The sequence below is a fragment of the Monodon monoceros genome, unplaced genomic scaffold, assembly GCF_005190385.1.
Source record: "Monodon monoceros isolate NGI ecotype Baffin Bay Population unplaced genomic scaffold, NGI_Narwhal_1 Super_Scaffold_5, whole genome shotgun sequence".
NCBI classification, from domain to species: domain Eukaryota; kingdom Metazoa; phylum Chordata; class Mammalia; order Artiodactyla; family Monodontidae; genus Monodon; species Monodon monoceros.
The window spans coordinates 14,859,419-14,885,506 of NW_021703782.1; the positions used below are offsets into that span (position 1 = coordinate 14,859,419).

The 26,088-nt window shown below is 41.9% G+C and overlaps 1 protein-coding gene across 2 annotated transcripts in view; it reads left to right on the top strand.

Moving 5' to 3' along the window:
- PEBP4 (phosphatidylethanolamine binding protein 4) overlaps positions 1 to 26,088 on the top strand; it is a 257,365-nt gene that overhangs the window by 17,103 nt on the left and 214,174 nt on the right. The gene's annotated exons all lie outside the window — the stretch shown is intronic.

Here is a 26,088-nt window from a genome sequence, read left to right on the forward strand (position 1 = left end):
CAAGTCCCAATCTGAGTTGCACAGTTTCAGGAGGAGGTCAATGAATGAGAGAGCTGGAAGGATGGTGCTGAAAAGGAATGTGAGATTTCAGATAGCAGAAGTGGAGCAGTGTGCCCTGGGGAGAGGGTGGCAAAGACACAATGGATGCAAAGCTCTTAGGAGGTGAGGTAGTAAGGAACTAAGAAGCCATCATGTTGCATCACTCAGACTTGGGATGCTGAACTAACTGACTTAGAGGATGTTAAGACCTGAGTAGAGAAGACAGTCAGCTGGGTTTCAGAGTCTTTGGGGAAATGAAGAATTGTGATTAGGAGGTCGGCACATGGCCTCCATAGGGAAGCAGAGAGGGCGGTATGTCTTGGAAGCTGGAACAGAACCCTTAGAAGTCAGTCGTGATGCCCTGCAGAGAACTGACTTTCCCAACTCCTCCTGCATGTCTGTACTTTACTTATTTAAGCCATACTTTTGTCTGTCTTGCCTTGTTACTGAGGTCAGTTTTGCCTGCTCACTGCTCGAAAGCCAATACTCGAGAGACAAGTGTTGGTTGGAAAGGAGAGGTTGTTTTATTCAGGAGGTGGCAACCTGGGGAGAAGGTGGACTTGTGTCCAAAAACCAACTCCTGGGAATTCCCTGTTGGTCCAGCCATTAGGACTCCATGCTTCTACTGCAGGGGGCATGGGTTAGATCCTTGGTGGGGGAACTAAGATCCTGCAAGCACAGCCCAAACAAACAACTCCTAAGATTCTGCTCAACCATGCAAGTTTTTAAAGGGAGAATCATTTGGGGAGGGGATAAAAGTCTTCATTATCTTCCACTTTGTGCAGACTTTCTCTGATTGGTTCAAGGTGAGGTGACAGGGCAGTGTTCAGGAATCTTGGGCTCAGCCTGAAGTTACCATCCTCTACCTGGGTGGGGGCCTTAGTTCCTGCAAAAGACTTAACGGTATTGTTACGTATATTCCTTGAGGAGGAACCAGGACCCTGCTTTATCTCTGCACTATTGTTCCTTGAGTGCTTCTTTTTTGTTTCTGCATTCCTTCGCTTCCCTGATTAGCAACTGCTTGAATCTGCCCTTTGGCACCTAGGGAAGGTCTCAGAGGTGAATGAAGCCAATTTTCTGCAAACAGGAAACAGGGAAGCTGAAAAAAAAATGTTAAAAAAAAAAAGAAACAGGGAATGTGGAAAGGATTTGTACCTGGGAGGGCCCCACAGGGTCCTGCTCAGTTTCATTTTCATGACTATTACTGCAGGTTATGAGGTCTGTTAGATAAGAATTGTGTTTCTTCTTTAAAGGGAATTTTAGAGAAAAGGATCTTGTGGAATCATAATGTGATTTTACACATTTGAATAAAATCTTCAGATATACATATTTGGCCTGAGAATGTCAACCCCCATGAAGGACAGTGTGACCACTTAGGAAGATTCTTATTATCTCTTCTCTCTCTTCTCTCCAACATATACCTGTCTATTCTCCTCTCTCCCAAACTACTTACTGAATATCTTCTGGATTTATCACAGCAAAACATATGTTCACTTTATAACATTTTGAAGGAAAGAAAAATTAAGATGCAAACACAAAAAACTACAACACTTGGGCTTCCCTGGTGGCGCAGTGGTTAAGAATCCGCCTGCCAGTGCAGAGGACATGGGTTCGAGCCCTGGTCCGGGAAGATCCCACATGCCGCGGAGCAACTAAGCCCGTGCGCCACAACTACTGAGGCTGCGCTCTAGAGCCCAAGTGCCACAACTACTGAGCCCAAGTGCCACAACTATTGCAGCCCACATGCCTAGAGCCCATGCTCTGCAACAAGAGAAGCCACCACAGTGAGAAGCCTGCGCACAGCAACGAAGAGTAGCCCCCACTCGCCACAGCTAGAGAAAGCCCGCGCACAGCAACAAAGACCCAACACAGCCAAAATAAATAAAATAAAATAAAATAAAAACTACAACACTTGCCCCTAGCAATAACCACTTTTTAACTCTATAAACATACACATTCATAACCCAAAAGCAACCCCTGTAAATATTTTAACTTTTTTTTTTTCCCATCCAAGCTTTTTACTTCGTCTTAAAGCCATAACTAACCTGAGAACATGGTATATCTCTCCATCTGTTTGTGTCATATTTGATGTCTTTAATCAGCGTTTTATACTTTTCTGAAGACAGGTCTTTTACCTCCTTAGGTAGGCTTATTTCTAAGTACTTTATTCTTTTTGTTGCAATGGTAAATGGTATTGTTTCCTTAATTTCTCTTTCTGATCTTTTGTTGTTAGTGTATAGGAATGCAAGACAGTTCTGTGCATTAATTTTGTATCCTGCAGCTTTACCAAGTTCATTAATTAGCTCTAGTAGTTTTCTGGTGGCATCTTTAGGATTTCCTACATATAGTATCATGTCATCTGCAAACAGTGACAGTTTTACTTCTTCTGTTCCAATTTGGATTCCTTTCATTTCTTTTTCTTCTCTGATTGCCATGGCTGGGACTTCCGAAACTATGTTGAATAATAGTGGTGAGAGTGGACATCCTTGTCTTGTTCCTGATCTTAGAGGAAATGCTTTCAGATTTTCACCATTGAGAATGATGTTTGCTGTGGGTTAGTCGTATATGGACTTTATTATGTTAAGGTAGGTTCTCTCCATACCCACTTTCTGGAGGGTTTTTATCATAAATGGTGTTGAATTTTGTCAAAAGCTTTTTCTGCACCTATTGAGATGCTCATATGGTTTTTATTCTTCAGTTTGTTAATATGGTGTGTCACACTGATTGATTTGCGTATATTGAAGAATCCTTGCATCCCTGGGATAAAGCCCACTTGGTGATGGTGTATGATCCTTTTAATGTGTTGTTGGATTTTGTTTGCTAGTATTTTGTTGAGGATTTTTGCGTCTATATTCATCAGTGATATTGGTCTGTAATTTTCTTTTTTTGTAGTATCTTTGTCTGGTTTTGGTATCAGGGTGATGGTGGCCTCATAGAATGAGTTTGGGAGTGTTCTTTCCTCTGCAATTTTTGGAAGAGTTTGAGAAGGATGGGTGTTAGCTCTTCTCTAAATGTTTGATAGAATTAACCTGTGAAGCCATCTGGTCCTGGACTTTTGTTTGTTGGAAGATTTTTTTAAAATAAATTCATTTATGTATTTATTTTATTTTTGGCTGCATTGGGTCTTCATTGCTGCATGCGGGCTTTCTTTAGTTGGGTCAAGCGCAGGCTACTCTCCATTGAGGTGCACGGGCTTCTCATGGCGGTGGCTTCTCTTGTTGCGGAGCACAGGTTCTAGGCACACGGGCTTCAGTAGTTGTGGCACGCAGGTTCAGCAGTTGTGTCTCACGGGCCTTAGAGCGCAGGCTCAGTAGTTGTGGCACATGGGCTTAGTTGCTCCGCAGCATGTGGGATCTTCCCAGACCAGGGCTCGAACCCGTGTCCCCTCATTGGCAGGCAAGTTCTTAACTACTGCGCCACCAGGGAAGCCCTGTTGGAAGATTTTTAATCACATTTTCAATTTCATTACTTGTGATTGGTCTGTTCGTATTTTCTATTTCTTCCTGGTTCAGCCTCGGAAGGTTATACCTTTCTAAGAATTTGTCCATTGCTTCCAAGTTGTCCATTTTATTGGCATAGAGTTGCTTGTAGTAGTCTCTTAGGATACTTTGTATTTCTGCGGTGTCCGTTGTAACTTCTCCTTTTTCTTTTCTAATTTTGTTGATTTGAGTCCTCTCCCTGTTTTTCTTGACAAGTCTGGCTAATGGTTTATCAATTTGGTTTATCTTCTCAAAGAACCCGCTTTTAGTTTTATTGATCTTTGCTATTGTTTTCTTTGTTTCTATTTCATTTATTTCTGCTCTAATCTTTATGATTTCTTTCCTTCTGCTAACTTTGGGTTTCATTTGTTCTTCTTTCTCTAGTTCCTTTAGGTGTAACGTTAGACTGTTTATTTGAGATTTTTCTTTTTTCTTGAGGTAGGCTTGTATTGCTATAAACATCCCCCTTAGAACTGCTTTTGCTGCGTCCCACAGGTTTTGGATCATCGTGTTTTTGTTGTAATTTGTCTCTAGGTATTTTGTGGTTTCCTCTTTGATTTCTTTGGTGATCTCTTGGTTATCTAGTAACATATTATTTAGCTTCCATGTGTTTGTGTTTTTTACAGGTTTTTTCCTTGTAATTGATTTCTAATCTCATAGAGTTGTGGTCAGAAAAGATGCTTTGATACGATTTCAATTTTCTTAAATTTACTGAGGCTTGATTTGTGACCCAAGATGTGATCTATCCTAGAGAATGTTCCATGTGCACTTGAAAAGAAAGTGTAATCTGCTGTTTTTGGATGGAATGTCCTATAAATATCAATTAAATCTATCTGGTCTATTGTGTCACTTAAAGCTTGTGTTTCCTTATTAATTTTCTTTTGGATGATCTGTCCATTTGTGTAAGTGAGGTGTTAACGTCCCCCACTATTATTGGGTTACTGTTGATTTCTCCTTTCATGGTTGTTAGCATTTGCCTTATGTATTGGGGTGCTCCTACGTTGGGTGCATAAACATTTATAACTGTTATATCTTCTTCTTGGATTGATCCTTTGATCATTATGTAGTGCCTTCCTTATCTCTTGTAACAGTCTTTATTTTAAAGTCTATTTTATCTGATATGAGTATTGCTACTCCAGCTTTCTTTTTATTTCCATTTGCATGGAATATCTTTTTCCATTCCTTCACTTTCAGTCTGTATGTGTCCCTAGGTCTGAAGTGGGTCTCTTGTAGACAACATATATATAGGTCTTGTTTTTGTATCCATTCAGCGAGCCTGTGTCTTTTGGTTAGAGCATTTAACCCATTCCCATTTAAGGTAATTATCGATATGTATGTTCCTATCACCATTTTCCTAATTGTTATGGGTTTGTTTTTGTAGGTCCTTTTCTTCTCTTGTGTTTCCCACTTAGAGAAGTTCCTTTAGCATTTGTAGAGCTGGTTTGGTGGTGCTGAATTCTCTTAGCTTTTGCCTGTCTGCAAAGCTTTTGATTTCTCCGTCAAATCTGAATGAGATCCTTGCTTGGTAGAGTAATCTTGGTTGTAGGTTCTTCCCTTTCATTGCTTTAAATATATCATGCCACTCCCTCTGGCTTGTAGAGTTTCTGCTGAGAAATCAGCTGTGAATATTATGGGGGTTCCCTTGTATGGTATTTGTCATATTTCCCTTGTTGCTTTCAATAATTTTTCTTTGTCTTTAATTTTTGTCAATTTGATTACTATGTATCTTGGCGTGTTTCTCCTTAGGTTTATCCTGGCTGGGACTCTGCGCTTCCTGGACTTCGGTGGCTATTTCCTTTCCCATGTTAGGGAAGTTTTCGACTATAATCTCTTCAAATATTTTCTTGGGTCCTTTCTCTCTCTCTTCTCCTTCTGGGCCCCCTATAATGTGAATGTTGTTGCATTTAATGTTGTTCCAGAGGTCTCTTATCCTGTCTTCATTTCTTTTCATTGTTTTTTCTTTATTCTGTTCCATGGCAGTGAATTCCACCCTTCTGTCTTCCAGGTCACTTATCTGTTCTTCTGCCTCAGTTATTCTGCTATTGATTCCTTCAAGTGTATTTTTCATTTCAGTCATTGTATTGTTCATCTCTGTTTGTTTGTTCTTTAATTCTTCTAGGTCTTTTTTAAACATTTCTTGCATCTTCTCAATCTTTGCCTCCATTCTTTTTCCAAGGTCCTAGATCATCTTCACTATCATTATTCTGCATTCTTTTTCTCACAGGTTGCCTATCTCCACTTCATTTAGTTGTTTTTCTGGGGTTTTATCTTGTTCCTTCATCTGGTACAAAGTCCTCTGCCTTTTCATTTTGTCTATCTTTCTGTGAATGTGGTTTTCCTTCCACAGGCTGCAGAATTGTAGTTCATCTTTCTTCTCGAAAATTTCTATTTTAATATTTCATTTTTTAATCCATCTGAAATTTGTTCTGGGTAAATTGTGGTGTTAAAATCCAGTTTTATTTTTACATATGGAAATTCAGTTATCCTGTCAGCACTTATTGGATAGTCTTCTCTTTCTCCATTGACTTCAAATGTCACTTCTGTCATGTAAGGAAGTTTGAATAAGCAAATAATATTACTGAATGTCTGCCATGGAAAACTGCTTAGAGCACACTCTTGTAGGTTTTCTGAGATTCTGCCCCTTTCATGACTTGAGCTATTTTAAAACTCCATAAACTGTAGATAATGATGTAGATAACTAAAAGCAATGCTGAATAATTCTTGTCTATAAACATGTAAGTAAATTCTGTGTGATGGGGGTTCATTTGATTTCCCTTGCCCATTGCATGTTCATTTCAATATTCCTGATCAATCAATGTGTCTATTCTTCGGCTTGCCCTTGAACTGGTTATAAGGCCTTAACAATTCCCTCATTAATAATGATTTAAATAAAAATTTTAACATATGTTTGTATCTGTGTGGGAGTGATGATTTTCCCTTTTTTGAAAATTATCCTTTATCAGTCATATATCTAGGACATCTAGCTTTAAGAAAACCCAAAGATAAACGATTGTTAGGTAGCAATTATTCACTTATATAAGCTCTTCCCACATGAGCAGTTACAATATGATCCAATTCACAAGTGTTTAGACTCTTTCTTTAGGGGCACAGACCTGAGTACAGAGGCATGTTTTTTGCTTATAACAGTGTTCTGGGTGGCCAAGGGGAAAAAAACCAACCAGGATACATATTCTGATATGTCTCATCAGTATTATAAGGAAACTTTCCAACATTGAGATGGTGGTAGAATCAACACTGAGCATCTGGAATGAAGGTGCCTGACTCAACAAGGCAGAAGATATGAGCTTTCTAGAAGTTTCCATCCACCCATGCATTCCTCAACAAATATTCACTGAGTGCCCACAAGTGCTGTGCTCAGTGCTACATGCAATGAATCAAGAAGTAAAAAAAGTCTCTTCAGTCTGGTTGAAATGTATCTCCTAACTCCAAAGGTGGACTCACCCCTCGGTCCCTACAAAGAAAGATGTGATGGGATCAAATATGAAGAAGTAAGAGGATATGAGAGATGTGACTTGGATCTGAGTACGTCAAAGAGCAAGTTGTAGTGCTGCCTCCCGTCCCAGCCCCAGGAAGGGCTGTACTGAGAACTTCCATCTCTCCCGCTGCAGGCAGGGGCACATGGTCCCAGCTGGTAGAGTAGGGCTGGTGTCCTTCTTGCCACCCCGTGCTCTCGAGGCCATCATCTGTGAGGGCTCCAGGGGATGTGGCCAACTGGCAGTCCTACCAAGGAAAACCTACTTCCAGGGCCCCTGTGGGAAGCCGTGGTGTCATCTGTTTACGGTCTAAGGACCACAGGCTCTACTAATTTAGGAAAAAATCTGGCGACCAAAGAAAGTCTCATTACTGAGTGGCATTTCCCTGGGGAAACCAAGCCCCTCAAAAGGTAGTTTTCCCAAGACCCCTGCCAATGCAAAGACATAGTAGCTCAAGGAATATGAACCCTACTTGAGAAGGCAGACATGTACAGATGAAAGTCAAACAGACATGTCAGCTTAAGCGATGTAGGTCTGGAGGAGCACTCAAGGAAAACTTGCAGCAGGAAACAGCCATGAGGTGGGCATTAAAGAGAGGTCAGATTTGAGAAGAGGGTAAAGGAGGACATTCCCAGGGCAGAAGAGAGTCCCCAGAACAGGTGGGGAGTAAGCCAGAGGAGTCCCAGAGGCAGGCGGTGGTGGGGAACCTGATTGTTGGGGGATGTTATTTCTCACACACGAGCGTAGGGCCTGGAGCGAGTCTTCCCCTCCTGAGAAGGGGAGGTTGGAGTTGGCCCCCTGGAGCAGAGCTCCTTTCTTGGCCAACCAGGATATCCCCAGAAAGCCCCTCATTTCAGAAGCCTGTCCCTCTCACATGTGTCAAAAAATACCCAGGCTGTGTGTGTGGATGGGCTGGGCCCCCATCCAGCCTTTCAGGAAGGTGCCTTTCCTCCCATCAGACTGCTTTCCTCTCCTACAGGATAGACCAGGGAGGCCCCTGGAAGCCTGGAGGGGACGCTGAAAGTGGAACACAAAGTTTGGCAGAGGGATGAAGTCAGTGAAATCAAACACGGCCTTACTCACATGCTGTCTGGGGTCATCTGACAGACAGAAACACCAAATCCCAGTTCTCAGGGTTGGAAAGGGTGGGTTAAGAGCATGTTGAGGGAAAGAGCAGAGGCCTAGAGTCAGCATGGCTGGCTTCAAATCCAGCCCACCATTTACCAGCTGTGTACCCTGGGCAAGGTTCTCATGCTATCTGTGCCTCAGTTTCCTTGTCTGAAAAATGGGGCTATCACTCCATACCTCATGAAGTCCCTGTGAGGATAAAAGGGGATAACACACAGAGAAAATGTAGAACAGCTGGCAAAGGCTCAGCAGAGGTAAGTTAATATTAATCCAGTGTGTTCTTGAATATTTGCAATCAGAATCATTTTTCTAAAGATATATATATTTTTTCAATATATTATCCAACTATATTATGTATCAAATATATACTTACAATTTCCAGGAGAAAGGGGCATACCATACCACCTGGGGAAGCACCAAGGTTGATCGGGAAGCAGAACGCATAAGGGGAATGCACGGTCCAGAGCCTTTATTGTGCTTTCCATGGGAAGGAAGGGGTAAGGCAGGTTAAACAGCTGAACAAGCTTAGATTAGGTCGTTGGAATAACGTCGGCAGACTCTGTGGATGAGGTGGTCTCTTGTTGTCTGGTACCTGGCCCTGGGGTGATTTAGGGCAGGGAAAATACTGGCTTGGTGGGTGAGAGTTGGATAAAGGAGGTGGTTGGGGGTATAGATTGGAGGCTGGTCAGTTTGTATGTGAAAGATGTGCTTCAACGCGAGTTATTCACTCTCTCTAGGAATCAGCTAACTCTGGGAGGGGCATCCCTCCCCAAGACCCCCAAGGTGTCAAACCATCACAAAATGCCTAAAACAAAACACGTGATTAACATCTTCCTCTTTAACCTAGTCATGTTTCTATGGCCGAACTCAGCACACTGTTGTCAATTTTGTTGTTGCTGTTTGTTTTGATGTTTATTATCCTCCTTGCTCAGCTGTGAGTTCATGAAGATCAGGGTCTGAATCTTGTGCATCTTTGTACCTTCGGCATCTGTCAAGTGCCTGCCACCAGTCCATACAGCGATTCTTTGACCTGGCTGGTCACTAGAATCCCATGAGTAGCATCGATAAAAATATCGATGCCTACGCCTTACCCTCAGAGATTCAAACTTAATTCATCTGGGGTGTATAAGTTTCCACTGACTCCTTGAATTTCCTGGGAGGAGTTTTCCAGAAAGAAACCCTGGCTGTGGACCCAGATGTGGTCATTTAAAACACAGCGGGAAACCCAGGTCCTTCAAGCCAGGGAATTGCCTGGATGTAGTTGCCCATTACAGGAGCGTCCACTGCCCATTTTGGTAGAACATTACCTGCCAGACACTGAGTTGGCAGGCCTGGCAGACCGTGGCCTTGAACCAGTGTTGTTGTTCTGCGGTTCCAGGCTGCACTCACTGTGGAAGGGGCCCTTGCTCCACCCCAAGCAAGGGTCCCAATCCCGCCTCTCTGCTGTCCGTGTCCCTGAGCCTTTGGCTCTAAGCAGTCAGATGCTGTTTGTCTCTCTCAGGGACTCTGGTCTCTATGGTTTCCTTCCATCCCTCTGCACCTTTCTCTTTGTGTATCCCTAGTGCATCCCTAGTGCCTCTTCTGCCAGCTTTACAGTGTATCTTGAAAGGTAAGAGAATCATCTCTGTGATTTCCACTGTTTTCTGTAGAGTCCTTGGAAGGAGGAATGCCAGAAAGCCCACCCGGTCTTCTTTTCCTATTCTCTCCCACCCTACATATTAGCTCCTCCCTGGAACTCCTTGGAACTTTCTCCAACTGCCTCCCCAACGACCAACCACTGCCTCCTCTGCTGGCTACTCCAGGAGCCTTCCCTATACTCCCAATCCCTGAACACCGCCAGACCCTGATCGCCTTAAGGGCCCATACTCTAGGGCATCCTGGAGGGAGCTTGCTCCGCACCTTCTCCAGCCCAGAAACCTGCCAGGATTGCTCGCTTCACTGCAGCCATCACCACCGAACAGCTCCTGCACTGCTCTGAGTAGGTGACAGTGCTCTTCTCCCCTATGTGGGGTATGAGGTGTGAGGTAGGGACTTTCCATAAGGACCTTCTAGAGCGACAGAGAGACAGAGAGAAGGGAGAGGCCTCAAGGATGAGAACTGTGGCCTGGAGAACTTAAGGGAATGCATGTTTAGGGTGGTATTTCTGTATGATTTGAAGCTGTTATTCAAGGAGTTTCTATGCTTGTCTCTGAGCACCCAACATTTATCTAACTTTCCTAGAAAGGACTCTTTGGTACATTTCTCACTCCTGGAGTTCTGGACTGGGAACTAGCATTACTAATGGGATTAGCATTACTGATTTAGTTCATTCAGGCCTTACTGAGGAAGTAAGTAACAGACTCAGAAAGTTTCCTTCCTTTGTGGGGTCCTGATTTCCTCTTCCATGGGAAGAAGGATCCCCATTTCCTCCCATCTTTAAACGTGGGAAGAATTGGAGATTGGAACTATTTGTGAAAGGAGGGGGCCAGGTAAATACGCAGCTCTGGTGGGCTCTAAGCTCACTTCTCACCTCCATGAGGAGAAACAAAATTTTCAACCTTCCAAGGGTACCATGGCAGCAAACGAACCTGAAAGATGCCACCATTTCATAGCACATCTGGGGCCTTCCATTCTGTGGATGAAGTGATTCATTAATATGTACTCTGTGTGGCTAAAGAAATGGGCTTATTAGGTCAATGGTTGGTTGCTAAGACCAGCAGCCTGGGGCTCTTGGAAAGGAGAACTTGTGTCCCTGGAATGAAGTGGCCCAGGCCCCTAGCTTCCAGCCAGAGGTCTAGCAGGCCCTTGGCTAAGAGGAGTAGTTGGGGCAGAGCCAGGTCTGGGTTTTTCTCACGGACACTCCATTAGTCCCCTCACTCTTGGGAAATGTAACTGCTAGAAAATACAGCTCTGGAGCTCTCCCTGCCACTGCCCCCTGGCCCTGCCCACTGTCACCACCACCAACTCCTATATCTTCAGCTTGATAAGTTAAAGATCTCTAATACAAAATGTGATGGAAGGAAAGCAAGCATTCTTAAAATAACAAGAAAATGATATACATTTTGATACTTTTGTTTGTTTGTTTTACCTGCCTTGGGTCTTTGTTGCTGCGCACAGGATTTTCTCTAGTTGCAGCGAGCAGGGTCTACTCTTCATTGCAGTGTGTAGGCTTCTCATTGGGTGGCTTCTCTTGTTGCAGAGCAGGGGCTCTAGGCGCGCGGGCTTCAGCAGTCGTGGCACTCGGGCTCAGTAGTTGTGGCTCGTGGGCTCTAGAGCACAGACTCAGTAGTGGTGGCGCACGGGCTTAGTTGCTCCGCGGCGTGTGGGATCTTCCCTGAGCAGGGCTCGAATCCATGTCTCCTGCATTGGCAGGCAGATTCTTAACCACTGCACCACCAGAGAAGCCCACATTTTGATACTTTTACGTTCCAAGACAATTTCCAAATTGGTCATCTGAAGTGAAAGGCGCATGAACAACAGCAACAGATAGTAGCTGATAACTAAAAGATGGTCCAAGTGCATTTTGAGAGACTGTGGGGTTCTTTCCTGTTCTCCTAATATGAAGGACAGCAAAAGGTCAGAATAGTCTGTTTACAACGTATTGTTTTTAACTGTGTGTGCTTGTTTATTTCCAGCATCTACTATGTGCAAAGTACTGTGGGGAACGCAGAGATAATTGGGGCCCTCACAGGATGAAATATATGCACAGAGAGCTAGAGTAGAAGGAAGATAGTGATGACTGCTATCAAGAAAGGAACAGGGCTTCCCTGGTGGCGCAGTGGTTGAGAGTCTGCCTGCCGATGCAGGGGACACGGGTTCGTGCCCCAGTCCAGGAAGATCCCACATGCCGCGGAGCGGCTGGCCCCGTGAGCCATGGCCGCTGAGCCTGCGCGTCCGGAGCCTGTGCTCCTCAATGGGAGAAGCCACAGCGGTGGGAGGCCCGCGTACTGCAAAAAAAAAAAAAAAAGAGAGAGAAACAAACTGCCCTGGTGCACAAGTGAGACCCAGATTAATAGAGGTGGAGGTGGGGCCTTCAGGAAGTCTATATCCACCCCGCCCTCCCTTATTCTCTTCCTTCTTTAAGTGGTAATTGAGCATCTGCTGTTTCCCAGGCACCGTGCTAGGTGCTAGACACGGCAATTCACAGGATACATATGGTCCCTCCCCCGTAAAATAACAGACCAACACGTAAATGGCAAATAAAAATGGTCTGATAGTACCATCATGGTGGAAGTATTGCAGATACCGGATGTAGATATGAGAGGATACCCAAGAAGTTTCCCCGAAGGAAGCAATGTTTAAATAACACCTGAAGGGTGAGCAAAAGTTAGCCATATGGATCATGGGGCAGGAGAGAATGGCACTCCTTGCAAAGAGAATAGCTTCTGCAAAGGCCTTAGGGTGGGGAGAGCATAGCTGACTGGGAGGATGGACAGCAGTCTACACAGGATGATTGCGTTGTCCATACAGTGAGGAAAATGGATTAGGTCAGTGTTTCAAAAGTGGGCTCTAGAGAACACTAGGTCCTTGGATTTGTGTTTATGTGCACAGGCATGTGTGTGCACACACTTGTGTTAAAATATACGTAACATACAATTTACCATTTTAAACATTTGAAGTGTACAATTCAGTGGCATTAATTAAATTTACAATGTTGTGCAACCATCACCACTATGTATTTCTAAAACATTTATTACAGAAAAGAAAATTTGTAACCATTAAGCAATAATTCCCCATTCTCATAGCCCCTGGAAATTATCATTTTGCTATGAATTTGATAACTCCAGGTACTTAGGATCAGTGGAATCCCACAGTATTTGTCTTTTTTGTCACTGGCTTATTCCACTTGGCAAAATGTCTTCAGGGTTCAACCATACTGTATCATATGTCAGAGTCTCCTTCCTTTTATGGCTGAATAATATTTCATTATATGTATACACCACATTTTGTTTATCTATTAACCTGTTGATTGATGCATGGATTGTTTTCACTTTTTGACTGCAATGAACACTGGCATACAAGTATCTGTTTCAGTCCCTGCTTTAAATTCCTGTGTGTATATGTCCAGGAGTAGAACTGCTGGATCATAAGGTAGTTCTATGTTTAGCTTTTTAAGGAACGACTAAACTGTTTTCCACAGTGGCTACACCATTTCCCATTCCTACCAGCAATGTGCAAGGGTTCCAATTTCTTCACATGCTCTCTAACACTTGTTATTTTCTCTGTGTGTTCGTGTATCTGTGTCTGTATGTGTTTAGCAATAGCCATCCTAATGGGTATGAAGTGGTATCTCATTGTGGTTTTGATTTGCATTTCCCTAATGACTAGAGATGTTGAGCATTTTCTCATGTGTTTATTGGCCATTTGTATATCTTCTTTGGAGAAATATCTAATCAGGCATTTTGCACAATTTTTAATTGTTTATTTTGCTGTTTTTGAGTTGTAGGAGTTCTTTCTATATTCTGGTATTAAGCCTTATCAGACCTATGATTTGCAAATATTTTCTCTCATTCTGCAGTTGTCTTTTCACTGTCTTGATAGAATTCTTTGATGCTAGAAGTTTTTAATTTTGATGAAGTCCAATGTACTTATTTTTTACTATGTTGTCTGTGTTTTCGGTGCCATATCCAAGAAATTATTGACAAATCCAATATTATAAAGCTTTCCCCTATGTTTTCTTCTAACAGTTTCATAGTGTTAGCTCTTACATTTAGGTCTTCAATCCTTTTTGAGTTAATGTGTGTGTATAGTGGATGGTAAGGGTTCAACATCATTCTTTTGCATGTGGCTATCCAGTTGTTTCAGCACCATTTACTGAAAAGACTGTCCTTTCCCCATGGTCTTGGCACCCTTGTTGAAAATCATCTCACCACATATGCAAGGGTTTATTTCTGGGCTCTCTGTTCTATTCCACTGGTCTATATATCTATCTTTATGCCAGTTCCATTTTGTTTTGATTACCCCAGTTTTGTACTAACACTTGAAATCAGGAGCTGTGAATCCTCCAACTTTATTCTTCTTTTCAGTATCTTTTTGGTTATTCAGGGTCCCTTGGGATTCCATATGCATTTTAGGATGGATTTTTCTATTTCTGTGAAAAATGTCATTGGTATTTTGACAGGGATTGCACTGAATCTACAGATCACTTTGGATAGTATGGACATCCTAACAACATTAAAGCTTCCAATCCATGAACACAGAATTTATTTCCATTAATTTGTGTCTTCTTTAATTTCTTTCAGTAACATTTTGTAATTTTCAGTGTACAAGTCTTTCTCCTCCTTGGTTAGGTTAATTCCTCAGTATTTCATCTTTCTGATGGTATTCTAAATGGATTTTTTCCCCTAATTTCTGTTTTGATTGTTTAATGTATAGAAATGAAACTGATTTTTGTGTGTTGAGCTCATATCCTGCAACTTTGCCGAATTCACTCTGAATCATTAGAGTTTTCTACATATAAAATTATGTCATCTGACCATAGAGATAATTTTCCTTCTTCCTTTTCAATTTTCCTTTTATTTCTTTTTTTTTCATTTAATTGTTCTGGCTAGAACTTCCAAGAGTATGTTGAATAGTAGTGGTAAAAGTGAGCATCCTTATCGTCATGGTCTGAAATGTGTTTTCCAAAAATTCATATATCAAAGCCCTAACCATATTCAGTACCTCAGAATGTGACTATATTTTGAGATAGAGCCTTTAAAGAAGCGATTAAGATAAAATAAGACCATTAGGATAGGCCCTAATCCAATATGACTAACATCCTGTAAGAAGAGGAAATTTGAACACACAAAGCAACACAAGGGTTGCACACACACAGAGAAAAAACCATGTGAAGACACAGTGAGAAAGATAAATATTTGCAAGCCAAGAGGTCTCAGGAGAAACCACCTTTGCTGACGCCTTGATCTTAAACTTCCAACCCCCAGAACTATAACAAAATAAATTTCTATTTTTTAAGCGACCCAGTCTGTGATATTTTGCTATGGCATCCCTGGCAAGATAATACATTTGTTTTTGTTTGTTTAATATTTATATCTTTTTTGGCTGCGTTGGATCTTTGTTGCTGCACGTGGGCTTTCTCTAGTTGTGGCGAGCGGGGGCTACTCTTCGTTGCAGTGTGTGGGCTTCTCATTGCGGTGGCTTCTCTTGTTGCGGAGCACAGGATCTAGGCAAGCGGGCTTCAGTAGTTGTGGCACACGGGCTCAGTAGTTGTGGCTCACGGCTTAGTTGCTCCACGGCATGTGGGATCTTCCCGGACCAGGGCTCAAACCTGTGTCCCCTGCATTGGCAGGCAGATTCTTAACCACTGTGCCACCAGGGAAGCCCAATATATTTGTTTTGTTCCTGATCTTCAGGGAAAATTTTTCAGTCTTTCACCATTGAGTATGATGTTAGCTATGGGTATTTCATATATGGCCTTTATCATATTGAATGAGGATGTTTCCTTCTCTTCCTAGTTTGTTGAGTGTTTTTATCAAAAAAAGGTGTTGAATTTTATCAAATCCTTTTTCTGCATCAATTGAGATAATCATGTGGCTTTTCCCTTTATTCTGTTAATGTGATATTAACAGAATAAACACAATTACATTGACTGATTGTGGTAGTACATTGATTGATGTTTGTATGTTGAACCATTCTTGCATTCCAGAAATAAATCTCACTTGTTTATGTTGTATAATGCTTTTAATATGCTTCTGAATGCAATTTGCTAGGATTTTTACATCAGTGTTCATAAAGAATATTGGTCCATAGTTCTCCTTTCTTAAAGTGTCTTTGGTTTTGGTATCAGGATAATGCTGGCCTCATAGAATGACTTAGGAAGTGCTCCCTCCACCTTAATTTTTTGGAAGAGTTTGTAGTGACATGTTTTTATTTCCTTCTCATTTCCTTTCGTGTATATCCTATAGATATATTTTGTGGTTACCATGGGAATTATATATAATGTCCTAAAGTTATAACAATCTAATTTGAATGAATACCAAATTAACTTCAATCACATACAAAAACTCTACTCCTGGGTAACTATACCCCCCACTTTGTGTTATTGATGTCACTAATTACATCTTTATATGTCTGTTCACTAACATATATCTATAATTACTTTTGTGTATTTGTCTTTTAAATCCTATACTTTTAAAAAGTGGAATTACAAACAAAAATTATAATAATACTGGCTTTTATGTTTGCCCATGTATTTACCACTACTTGAGATCTTTATATCTTCGTCTTCTGTCTATTGTCCTTTCATTTCAACCTGAAGGACTCTTGTTAACCACTTCTTGCAGGGAAACTCTAGAGGTAATGGATTTCCTCAGTTTTTGTTTATCTAAGAATGTCTTAATTTCTCTCTCATTTTAAAGGACAGTTTTGCTGGATATAGAAATCTCAGTTGACAGTTTTTTCTTTAAATATCTTAAATATATCATCCCAATGCCTTCTGGCCTCCAAGGTTTCTGCTGAGAAATCAGTTGATAATCTTATTGAGGATCGCTTGTGCATGACAAGTCCCTTCTCTTTTGCTGCTTTCAAAATCCTATTTTTGTCTTTCAACAGTTTGGTTATGCGTCTTGGTATGGGTCTCTCTTAGTTCATCCTGCTTGAAGTTTTTTGAGCTTCTTGTATTTGTAGATTCATGGACTTCATTGAATTTAGGAAGTTTTTGGCCATTATTTCTTCAAACAATCTCTCTGGCCCTTCTCTCTCTTTCTCCTGGGACTCTCATCATGCATACATTCGTCTGTTTGATAGTGTCCCACAGTTCTTATGCTCTGTTTACATTTCTTCATTCTTTTTTCTTCCTGCTATTCAGACTCAATAATTTCTATTTTCCTATTTTCAAATTCACTGATTTTTTTCTCTCTGCTCAAAAATGCTACCAAACCCCTCTAGTAAATTGATCATTTCAGTTATTTTTCAGCTCCAGAATTTGTTTTGTTCCAGTTTATAATTTTTTATATTTTTGCTGATATTTTGATTTTGTTCATATATTATTGTCCTGATTTTCTGTAATTCTTTGTCCATATTTTCCTTTAGCTCTTTGAGTGTATTTAAGACAGTTATTTTAAACTCTTTGTCTGATATGTCTGATGTATGACCTTCCTCAGCAACAGTTTGTGTCAACCTACTTTATTCCTTTGAATGGGCTTTGTTTTCCTGTACCTTGTGATTTCTTTTGTTGTTGTTGTTGAAAACCGGGCATTTAAATGAAACAAGCACCTCTCCCAGTCTTTTAAGAGTGGCTATGTGCCAGAGAAGTCCTCACTGATTAGCTGGGTATGCTCTAGGTCTAGGGATCAGCCCAAGATGAAAACTTAAGGTCTTCTCAGGTCTTTTCTGAGCATGTGTCTTGCCTGGACCTGCATGTGGCTTTTTCAATTCCCCCACATATACAGCTGTTTTTGAATGTCTTAATTTCCCCAAGAGTCTCATCCTAGCTTCTGCTTGGGGCCTTAGATTGCCTTTTATGTGTATTCACCCATAATCTCTTGCCCCAGGTGTCTGTGGATCTGTAGTTTCCCTGCAGCTTTTGTGAACAATGCCCACTCCTTATCCCCTCTGAGATCTGAGTTAGGCAAAACAGAAACTAGTCCTTCAGACAATTCCTTGATAGGTTAGAACACTGCAATAAGGTCTGCTCTGCTCCCTCTGATTTGAGGGAGAAAACTGGTAACTGGGTTGCAGTCTCCTCCAAAGCAAGACTGAACTATGCCAAAGAGGGGGTGGGGCAAAGGCAAGTGAACACGTCATGAAATTTTCTACTACTTTGAAAGTAGCTTTTTCTTTTCTTTCTTTCTTTTTTTTTTTTTTTCCAAACTACTAATTTATCCCCCTCCATCCCCTTTGGTAACCATAAGTTTGTTTTCTATGTCTGTGAGTCTATTTCTGTTTTATAAATAAATTCATTTGTATCATTTTTTTAGATTCCACATATAGGTGATATCATATGATATTTGTCTTTATCTGGCTTACTTCACTTAGTATGTTAATCTCTAGGTCCATCCATGTTGCTGTAAATGGCATTATTTCATTCTTTTTTATGGCTAAGTAATATTCCATTGTGTATATATACCACATCTTCTTTATCCATTCATCTGTTGATGGACACTTAGGTTGCTTCCACATCTTGGCAATTGTTAATAGTGCCGCAATGAACATTGGGGTGCATGTATATTTTCAAATTATGTTTTTCTCCAGATATATGTTCAGGAGTGGGATTGTGGGATCATATGGTAGCTCTATTTTTAGTTTTTTAAGGAACCTCCATACTATTCTCCATAGTGGCTGTACCAATTTACATTCCCACCAAGAGTGTAGGAGGGTTCCTTTTTCTACACATCCTCCCTAGCATTTATTATTTGTAGATATTTTGATGATGGCCATTTGACCAGTGTGAGGTAATACCTCACTGTAGTTTTGATTTGCATTCCTCTAATAATTAGCAATGTTGAGCACCTTTTCATATGTTTTGTGTCCAACTGTATGTCTTCATTGGAGAAATGTCTGTTTAGATCTTCTGCCCATTTTTTGATTGGGTTGTTTGCTTTTTTTGATATTGAACTGTATGAGCTGTTTGTATATTTTGGAGATTAATCCCCTGTCAGTCGCATCATTTGCAAATATTTTCTCTCTTTCTGTAGGTTATCTCTTTGCTTTGTTTATGGTTTCCTTTGCTGTGCAAAAGCTTTTAATTTTAATTACGCCCCATTTTTTAATTTTTGTTTCTATTTCCATTACTCTAGGAGACAGATCCAAAAAGATATTGCTGTGATTTATGTCAGAGTGTTTTGCCTATGCTTTCCTCTAGGAGTTTTACAGTATCTGGTTTTATTTTTAGGTCTTTAATCCATTTTGAGTTTATTTTTGTGTATGGTGTTAGAGAATTCTAATTTCATTCTTTTACATATAGCTGTCCAGTTTTCCCAGCACCACTTATTGAAGAGACTGTCTTTTCTCCATTATATATTCTTGCCTCCTTTGTTGTAGATTAATTGACCATAGGTGCATGGGTTTACTTCTGGGCTTTCTATCCTGTTCCACTGACCTATATTTCTGTTTTTGTGCCAGCACCATACTGTTTTGATGATTGTAGCTTTGTAATATAGTCTGAGGTCAGGGAGCCTGATTCCTCCAGCCCCGTTTTTCTTTCTCAAGATTGCTTTGGCTATTCAGGGTATTTGGTGTTTCCATACAAATTTAAAAGTTTTTTTATTCCAGTTCTGTGAAAAATGCTATTGGTAATTTGATAGGAATTGCATTGAATCTGTAGATTGCTTGGAGTAGTATAGTTATTTTCACAATATTGATTCTTCCAATCTAGGAACATGGTATATCTCTCCATCTGTTTATATCGTCTTTAATTTCTTTCATCAGTGTCTTATAGTTTCTGCATACAAGTCTTTTGTCTCCCTAGGTAGGTTTATTCCTAGGTATTTTATTCTTTTTGTTGCAGTTGTAAATGGGAGTGGTTCCTTAATTTCTCCTTCAGATTTTTCATCATTAGTGTATAGGAATGCAAGAGATTTCTGTGCATTAATTTTGTATCCTGCAACTTTACCAAATTCATTGATTAGCTCTAGTGGTTTTCGGGTAGCATCTTTAGGATTCTCTCTATATAGTATCATGTCGTCTGCAAACAGTGACAGCTTTACTTCCTAGTCCATCATTTTGCATATGTTACCTGGATTGTTTTTATTTAGTTAGGTTTTTATTTGTTTGTTTATTTTGGCTGCTCCAGGTCTTAGTTGTGGCATGCAGGATCTTCGTTGAGACATGCAGAATCTTTAGTTGCAGCACGCAGGCTTCTTCGTTGTGGCCTTCGTACTTTTTAGTTGCAGCATGCATGCAGGATCTAGTTTCCTGACCAGAGATCAAACCCAGGCCCCCTGCACTGCAAGTGTGGAGTCTTATCCACTGGACCACCAGGAAAGTCCCTGAATTTTTCTTTTTAAAGATTTATTTATTTATTTATTTATTTATTTACTATTTTATTTTTGGTTGCGTTGGGTCTTAGTTGTGGTATGTGGGACCTTCATTGAGGCATGTAGGATCTTTCTTTGTGACACGCGGGCTTCTCTCTAGTTGCGGCGTGCAGGTTTTCTCTTCTCTAGTTGTGGCACGCAGGCTCCAGGGCATGTGGGCTCTGTAGTTGTGGCACACAGGGTGAGAGCACGTGGACTCTGTAGTTTGTGACATGTGGGCTCTCTCACTGAGGTGCATGAGCTCAGTAGTTTTGGCATGTGGGCTTAGTTGCCCCACGGCATGTGGGACCTTAGTTCCCTGACAAGGGATCGAACCCACATCCCCAGCATTGTAAGGTGGATTCTTTACCACTGGACCCCCAGGGAAGTCCCCCTTGGATTGTTTTTTAAACAGCTTTATTGAGACATGTTACACATACTACACAATTCACCAAATTGTATGTATGTATAAGTTAAATGTGTATAATTTAATGGTTTTTAAAGTGTATAATTCAACAGTTTTTAGTGTATTTACAGATGTGTGCAACCATCACCACAGTCCACTTTAGAACACTTTCATCACCTCCAAAAGACACTTCATACCTTTTAGCTATCACCCCTATCTTCCCCATTAACCCACCCACCCACCCCCAGATTTAAGCTAATCAACTTTCTCTCCCTATATATTTCCCTACTCTGGATATTTCATATAAATGGAATCATGCAACATGTAGTCTTTTGTGACTGGCTTCTTTCACTTAGCACAGTGTTTTTCCTCATCCCTTTGCACCAGGCTCTGTAGAAGGTGTAAGGTACCAAGAAGATAAGTGGGAGTGGGGAGCAGCAAGGGTGCACAGTGGAGCAGGTAGACCCTTGGACTGGTCCAAAATTGGAGTTACACTCAACAGCCACAACGTGAGGGTAAGGAGGTAGCAATATAGATGTTGGCAAGTGAATAGTAGAAATGAACGTTCCCAGGGCCCAGGCACAAACATAGATAAGGAGAAAGGAGAGTGGTTAAAAGATTGAAGTTCGGAATGAGATGGAAGACTAGATGCAGTGGGAGTAACAAAATGAGTGACTAGGAAGGAGAAGAGCTTGTCATCAGAATGGCTGCTTGAATTTAAGATTTTCGGCATGGAACGGTTTCAGCGATGACAGTGTCTAAGAAGTCGCCATGGGAAGAGAGTCTGGAGGTGTTGGAAGAGGTGACCCATAGATATAGATGTCACCCAGGGTCGATAGCAAGACTTGGAGCAGGAAACAAAGTCCCCATGCCAAGTAGCAATGTCTTCAGTGAACAAAGAGCGGTAGGAAGGCAGATGACACTGATTAGAAGTATTTCAGATGGAATAAGCCCCATGAAGTTTAGATTTTGACAAGAAGGCTGAGAGATCATGATCTAGAAGCACCAAAGGGGAGTGGGGGTGCTCATTGACCTTACCTCCCAAACCTGAGATACATGGAGAAGCAGCTTCTCAAGGGGACAGGGAGGCTCTGGTTATGGCAGGAGGTGGAGGTAAAGGGGTTTCAATGGGGAAAGCAAAGTCCTTTTGGCAAACGGTGTTGGAACAACTGGATAGCTACATGCAAAAGAATGAAATTGGAACTTTACCTAACACCAGATGCAAAAAATAAGTCAATGGATCAACGATGTAAATGTAAGAGCCAAGACTGTAAAACTCCTAGAAGAAAACATAGGAGTTAAGTTTCATAACACTGGCTTTGGCAACGATTTGTTGCATATGACCCCAAAAGCATAGAGAACAAAAGAAAAAATAGATAAGTTGGACTTCATCAAATTTAAAAACTTTGTGTATCAAAGTACACTATAAAGAAAAGAAAAAGACAACCCACAGAATGGGAGAAAATATTTACAAATCAAATATCCAATGAGGGTCCACAGTTCTGACACCAGTTCTAATGTGTGAATTTTTTCCCCACACCAAGCAATTCTCTGACACCATCTGGGTATCCTACAGTTCAACTCAATTCTGACGCTACTTACCTGAAGATAGCATCAGCTCTCACAGGTTAAAGGCTCAGTTCTACAAGACTTCGCCCCAACTTCTGGTGCCAATCAAAATCCAGGTTGTCACCTGAGCTTCTGACCTACAGGGTATAGGTTAGAGGTTCCAACGACCCCTTCTTGGGTTTAATTAATTTGCTAGGGCGGCTCACAAAACTCAGAGAAACATTTTACTTACTAGATTACAAGTTTATCACAAAAGGATATAACTCAGGAACAGCCTCAGATACAAGAGATGTGTAGTGTGAGGTATGCAGGAAGGGGCGTGGAGGTTCCATGCTCTCTGAGTGTGCCACTTTCCCCAAATCTCCACAAGTTTACCAACCTAGAAGCTCTCTGAATCCCATCCTTTTGGGTTTTCATGGAAGTTTCATAATATAGATATGATCGATTAAATTATTGGCCACTGGTGATTGATTCAATCTCCAGCCCCCCTCTCCTCCGTGGAGGTGAGGGGGTGGGAGGAACTGAAAGTTCTAACCCTCCAATCACGTGTTTGGTTCCCCTGGCAACCAGCTTAGGTGCTTTCCAAAAGTCGCCTCATTAACATAAACTCAGGGGCGGTTAAAAGGTGTTTGCTATAAATATCAAAACACTTTTATCAGTGTCTAACATCCAGAATATATAAAGAACCCATATTACACAATAAGAAGACAATCAATTTTTTAAATGGGCAAAGGATTTGAATGGACATTTCTCTAAAGAAGATATACAAATAGCCAAAAGTTCATGAAAAGATGTTCCACATCATTAATCATTATTAAAATGCAAATCAAAATGACATAAAATACCACTTCATGCTCACTAGGCTAGCTATAATTAAAAAAGAAACAATAAGCACTACTGAGGATGTGGAGAAATTAGAACCCTCACTGCTGGTAGGAATGTCAAATGTAACCACCACTTTGGAAAACAGACTGGCAGTTCCTCAAACTGTTAAACATGGAATTATCATATGACCTAACAATTCTACTCCTAGGCATAACCCAAGAGAATTGAAAATGTAGGTTCACAAGCAAAACAAAGCAAAATGTACACAAATGTTTTTAAAGGCATTACTAGTAATAGCCAAAAAGTGGAAACAACCCGAATGTCTATCAACTGAGTGGATAAATAAAATGTGGTATATCCATACAGTGGAAGATTATTCAGCCATAAAAAGGAATGAAGTACTGATACATGATACAACATGATGGACCTTAAAAACACTATGCTAAAGTGAAAGAAGCCAGTCACAAAAGAACACATATAGTATAATTCCATCTATATGAAATGTCCAGAATAAGCACACCTACAAAGATAGAAAGATTTAGTGGTTCCCAGGCTCTGGGGGAGGAAGGAATAGGCAGCAACTGCTAATGAGTTATTTGGGCTCCTTTGGGGTGATGAAAATGTTCTGGAATTAGTGTTGATGGTTGCACATCCTTTAGTAATTTTTATACTAAAACCCACTGAATTGTACACGTTAAAGGAGTGAATTTTATGGTATGTGAATTATATTTCAATTTTTTTTTAATGAGGATTGAAAGAAAAGAATGAGGGGGAATTTGGTCCCTGCAGTACAGCGATTCCTGAAGGCATAAATGGAAAGGTTGAGGAGAGAGGGAAAGCATGAGAGTCTGCGTCTGGGTAGAGAAAGGAGGTGACACTTGGGCAGTGATGGGGGGGTGTCAGGCACAGGAGGCCTGGAGGGATGGGAGGGGGGTAGAGTGTTCCAGGAGCACTGGTCCAGTAGACCCAGGTGTCTGGAAGGACCAGGACATCTCAGGAAGCCAACCGATTTGGCCTTATTGATGGTGTTGGGAGGTGGTCTCAGCCCAGGTGCCTGAAGGAAGAGAAGGCAGCTTCAGGGATGGGCACCGAGGGGTCGGGAGATGGTGCCTCTAGAGTGAAGCAATTGAGCAAAACAGGCTGGTGATGGAAATGGGGAGCTGTGCTCCCCAGGCTTGAATGTGGCTCTCCAATCTTGGACTCTGAGTTCAAAGCCAAGTCCTGTAACTCCCCAAGGAAAGGATCAGATTCAAAAACACCAAGAACCGCTGCATTCTGTCAGATCTCTCCGTACAAAAACAAGCCAAAGAAAGTTAGATAAATAAGCAAAAGGGATCCAGGGCCCGAAGCCAACCTGAGTGGTTAGCTTCCTTCTGATATTTATAGAGTTAGGAGCTATTAAGTGAAATAAGGACGATCAGAAACAGAAGTGGCAAGTTTGTCAGGCATTCAAACAAGAATTTATTTAGCATCTAGGCCCACCAGGGAAAGCTAGACACAGACTAGTACTGCCTCTGAGAAGCTTGTAGGCTGGGGGATGGGGAGACTATAAGCAAATCACTAAGTAAATAACTACAAAACTATTTTACAAACATATAAGAACAATAAGAAAAGGAGTAAATTGCTCTGATTCTGCATAACGGGAATCTAACGAGTCTCGGTGTCAGAGCAAGTTTCTCTGAAGAAATGACCCTTCGGGATCCCCCAGGATGGACTGGGAAGTGAGGGCGGAGCATAGGAAGGCCCTGGGGCAGGAAATAGTTTGAGGACAGGCGGAGAGTAGAAAGACGTGGCTAGAGAGGCAGGAAGAGCCAGATCTTGCAGGGCATTGTGGGACACCTGGAGGATTCGGGGCTTTATTCCAAGAACAAAGGGCATAGAGGGGGAGTAAGTGGAGGCACAGTGGAGCTGCAAGAGGGGGCAGTAGAGCAAAATGGTTAAGGAGCATGGAGTCAGCCAGCGAGGGTTCAAATCCCAGGTCGGCCAGTTACTACCCATGTGACCCAGGTCAGCTAACCTCTCTGTGCCTCAGTCTTCCCCTCTGTAAAATGGGATCATAATAGTACCTACCTCAGAAAATCATCATCATGAGGATTCAGTACTAAAAGCCTGGTGCTCACTGAGTAGGGAGGAATTGCTGACGTGAGTGGGCTCCACAGGAACAAGCCTGCACCGTGGACTGGCCCCCACCTCCCAACAGCCATTCGTCACTGGGGCTAAGAGCTGTTGGCACCCACGAAAGTTCTGGCATCTCTAGTGGCTGCCACTTTGAAGACAGGAGTCTCTTGGCCTTGGATGACCATTCTGGCACCATCATCCTCTGGCTCTGGCTGTCCTGTGAGCTCCATGAGGACAGGGACCATGGTCAGCCCATGCCCAGGGACCAGCACAGGGCTCAGCACATAGGAGGTGCTCCTACCTGCTGGTGAGATGGATTGTGTGGGAATGAATGAAGGGATGGATGGATCTGTGGAAGAATATTTACACTATCCTTTAATTATTGAGCATTCTCTATGTGCCAGGCACCTTACTAAGTGCCTTACATAATTCATTTCATTTTATTTTCACAACCGTCTTGTGGGGAGGCTGCTAGGAGACACTCTCCAGTAGGGGAGATCTTGGGAAGGATCTATGGGGGAGCCCTAGTCATACTTCAGGGAGTCTGATTATTGAGAAATGTGTTTCATTTGTAACCTCAAGGAAAGGCTTTTTGCTGGAAGTTGGGATCCTGGAAGCAGGAATTCAAGCGGAAAGCAAACTCAGCTGAAAACGGTTTCTATAAAGATCTATCTGCATAGGCTGCAGAGCTACGATCTCATCTTCCTTAGCCAAGCACAAGGGCAACGGGATCACTTGTTTTTGAAGGATGAATGTGGTGTGTTCTAGAGAGGCATGGGGCCCTCCAGCCCTGTGGAGGAGCTCAGAGCAGAACCCAGGAGTCCTCGGTCCCCCCCAATCCATCCCCCCAAGGTGGGAGAACTGTCTTTGATCTCCCCCCATCGCGCCCACTCCCACCCGCTCTGGATCCAGTCAGAGCTCCACACACTCCTGCCTCCTGCTGGCCTGTTCCCTAGGGAACGCAGGCCGCCCTGCGGTCCCAGCCAACTGGTTCGGGGTGCACCCCCTCCTCCCAGCACGGTGCTGTGCACGCGGTCCCCTTCTCGAGCAGCCCTGCTGGCCTTCTTCTCCAGGGACTATTATTTTGGGAGAGT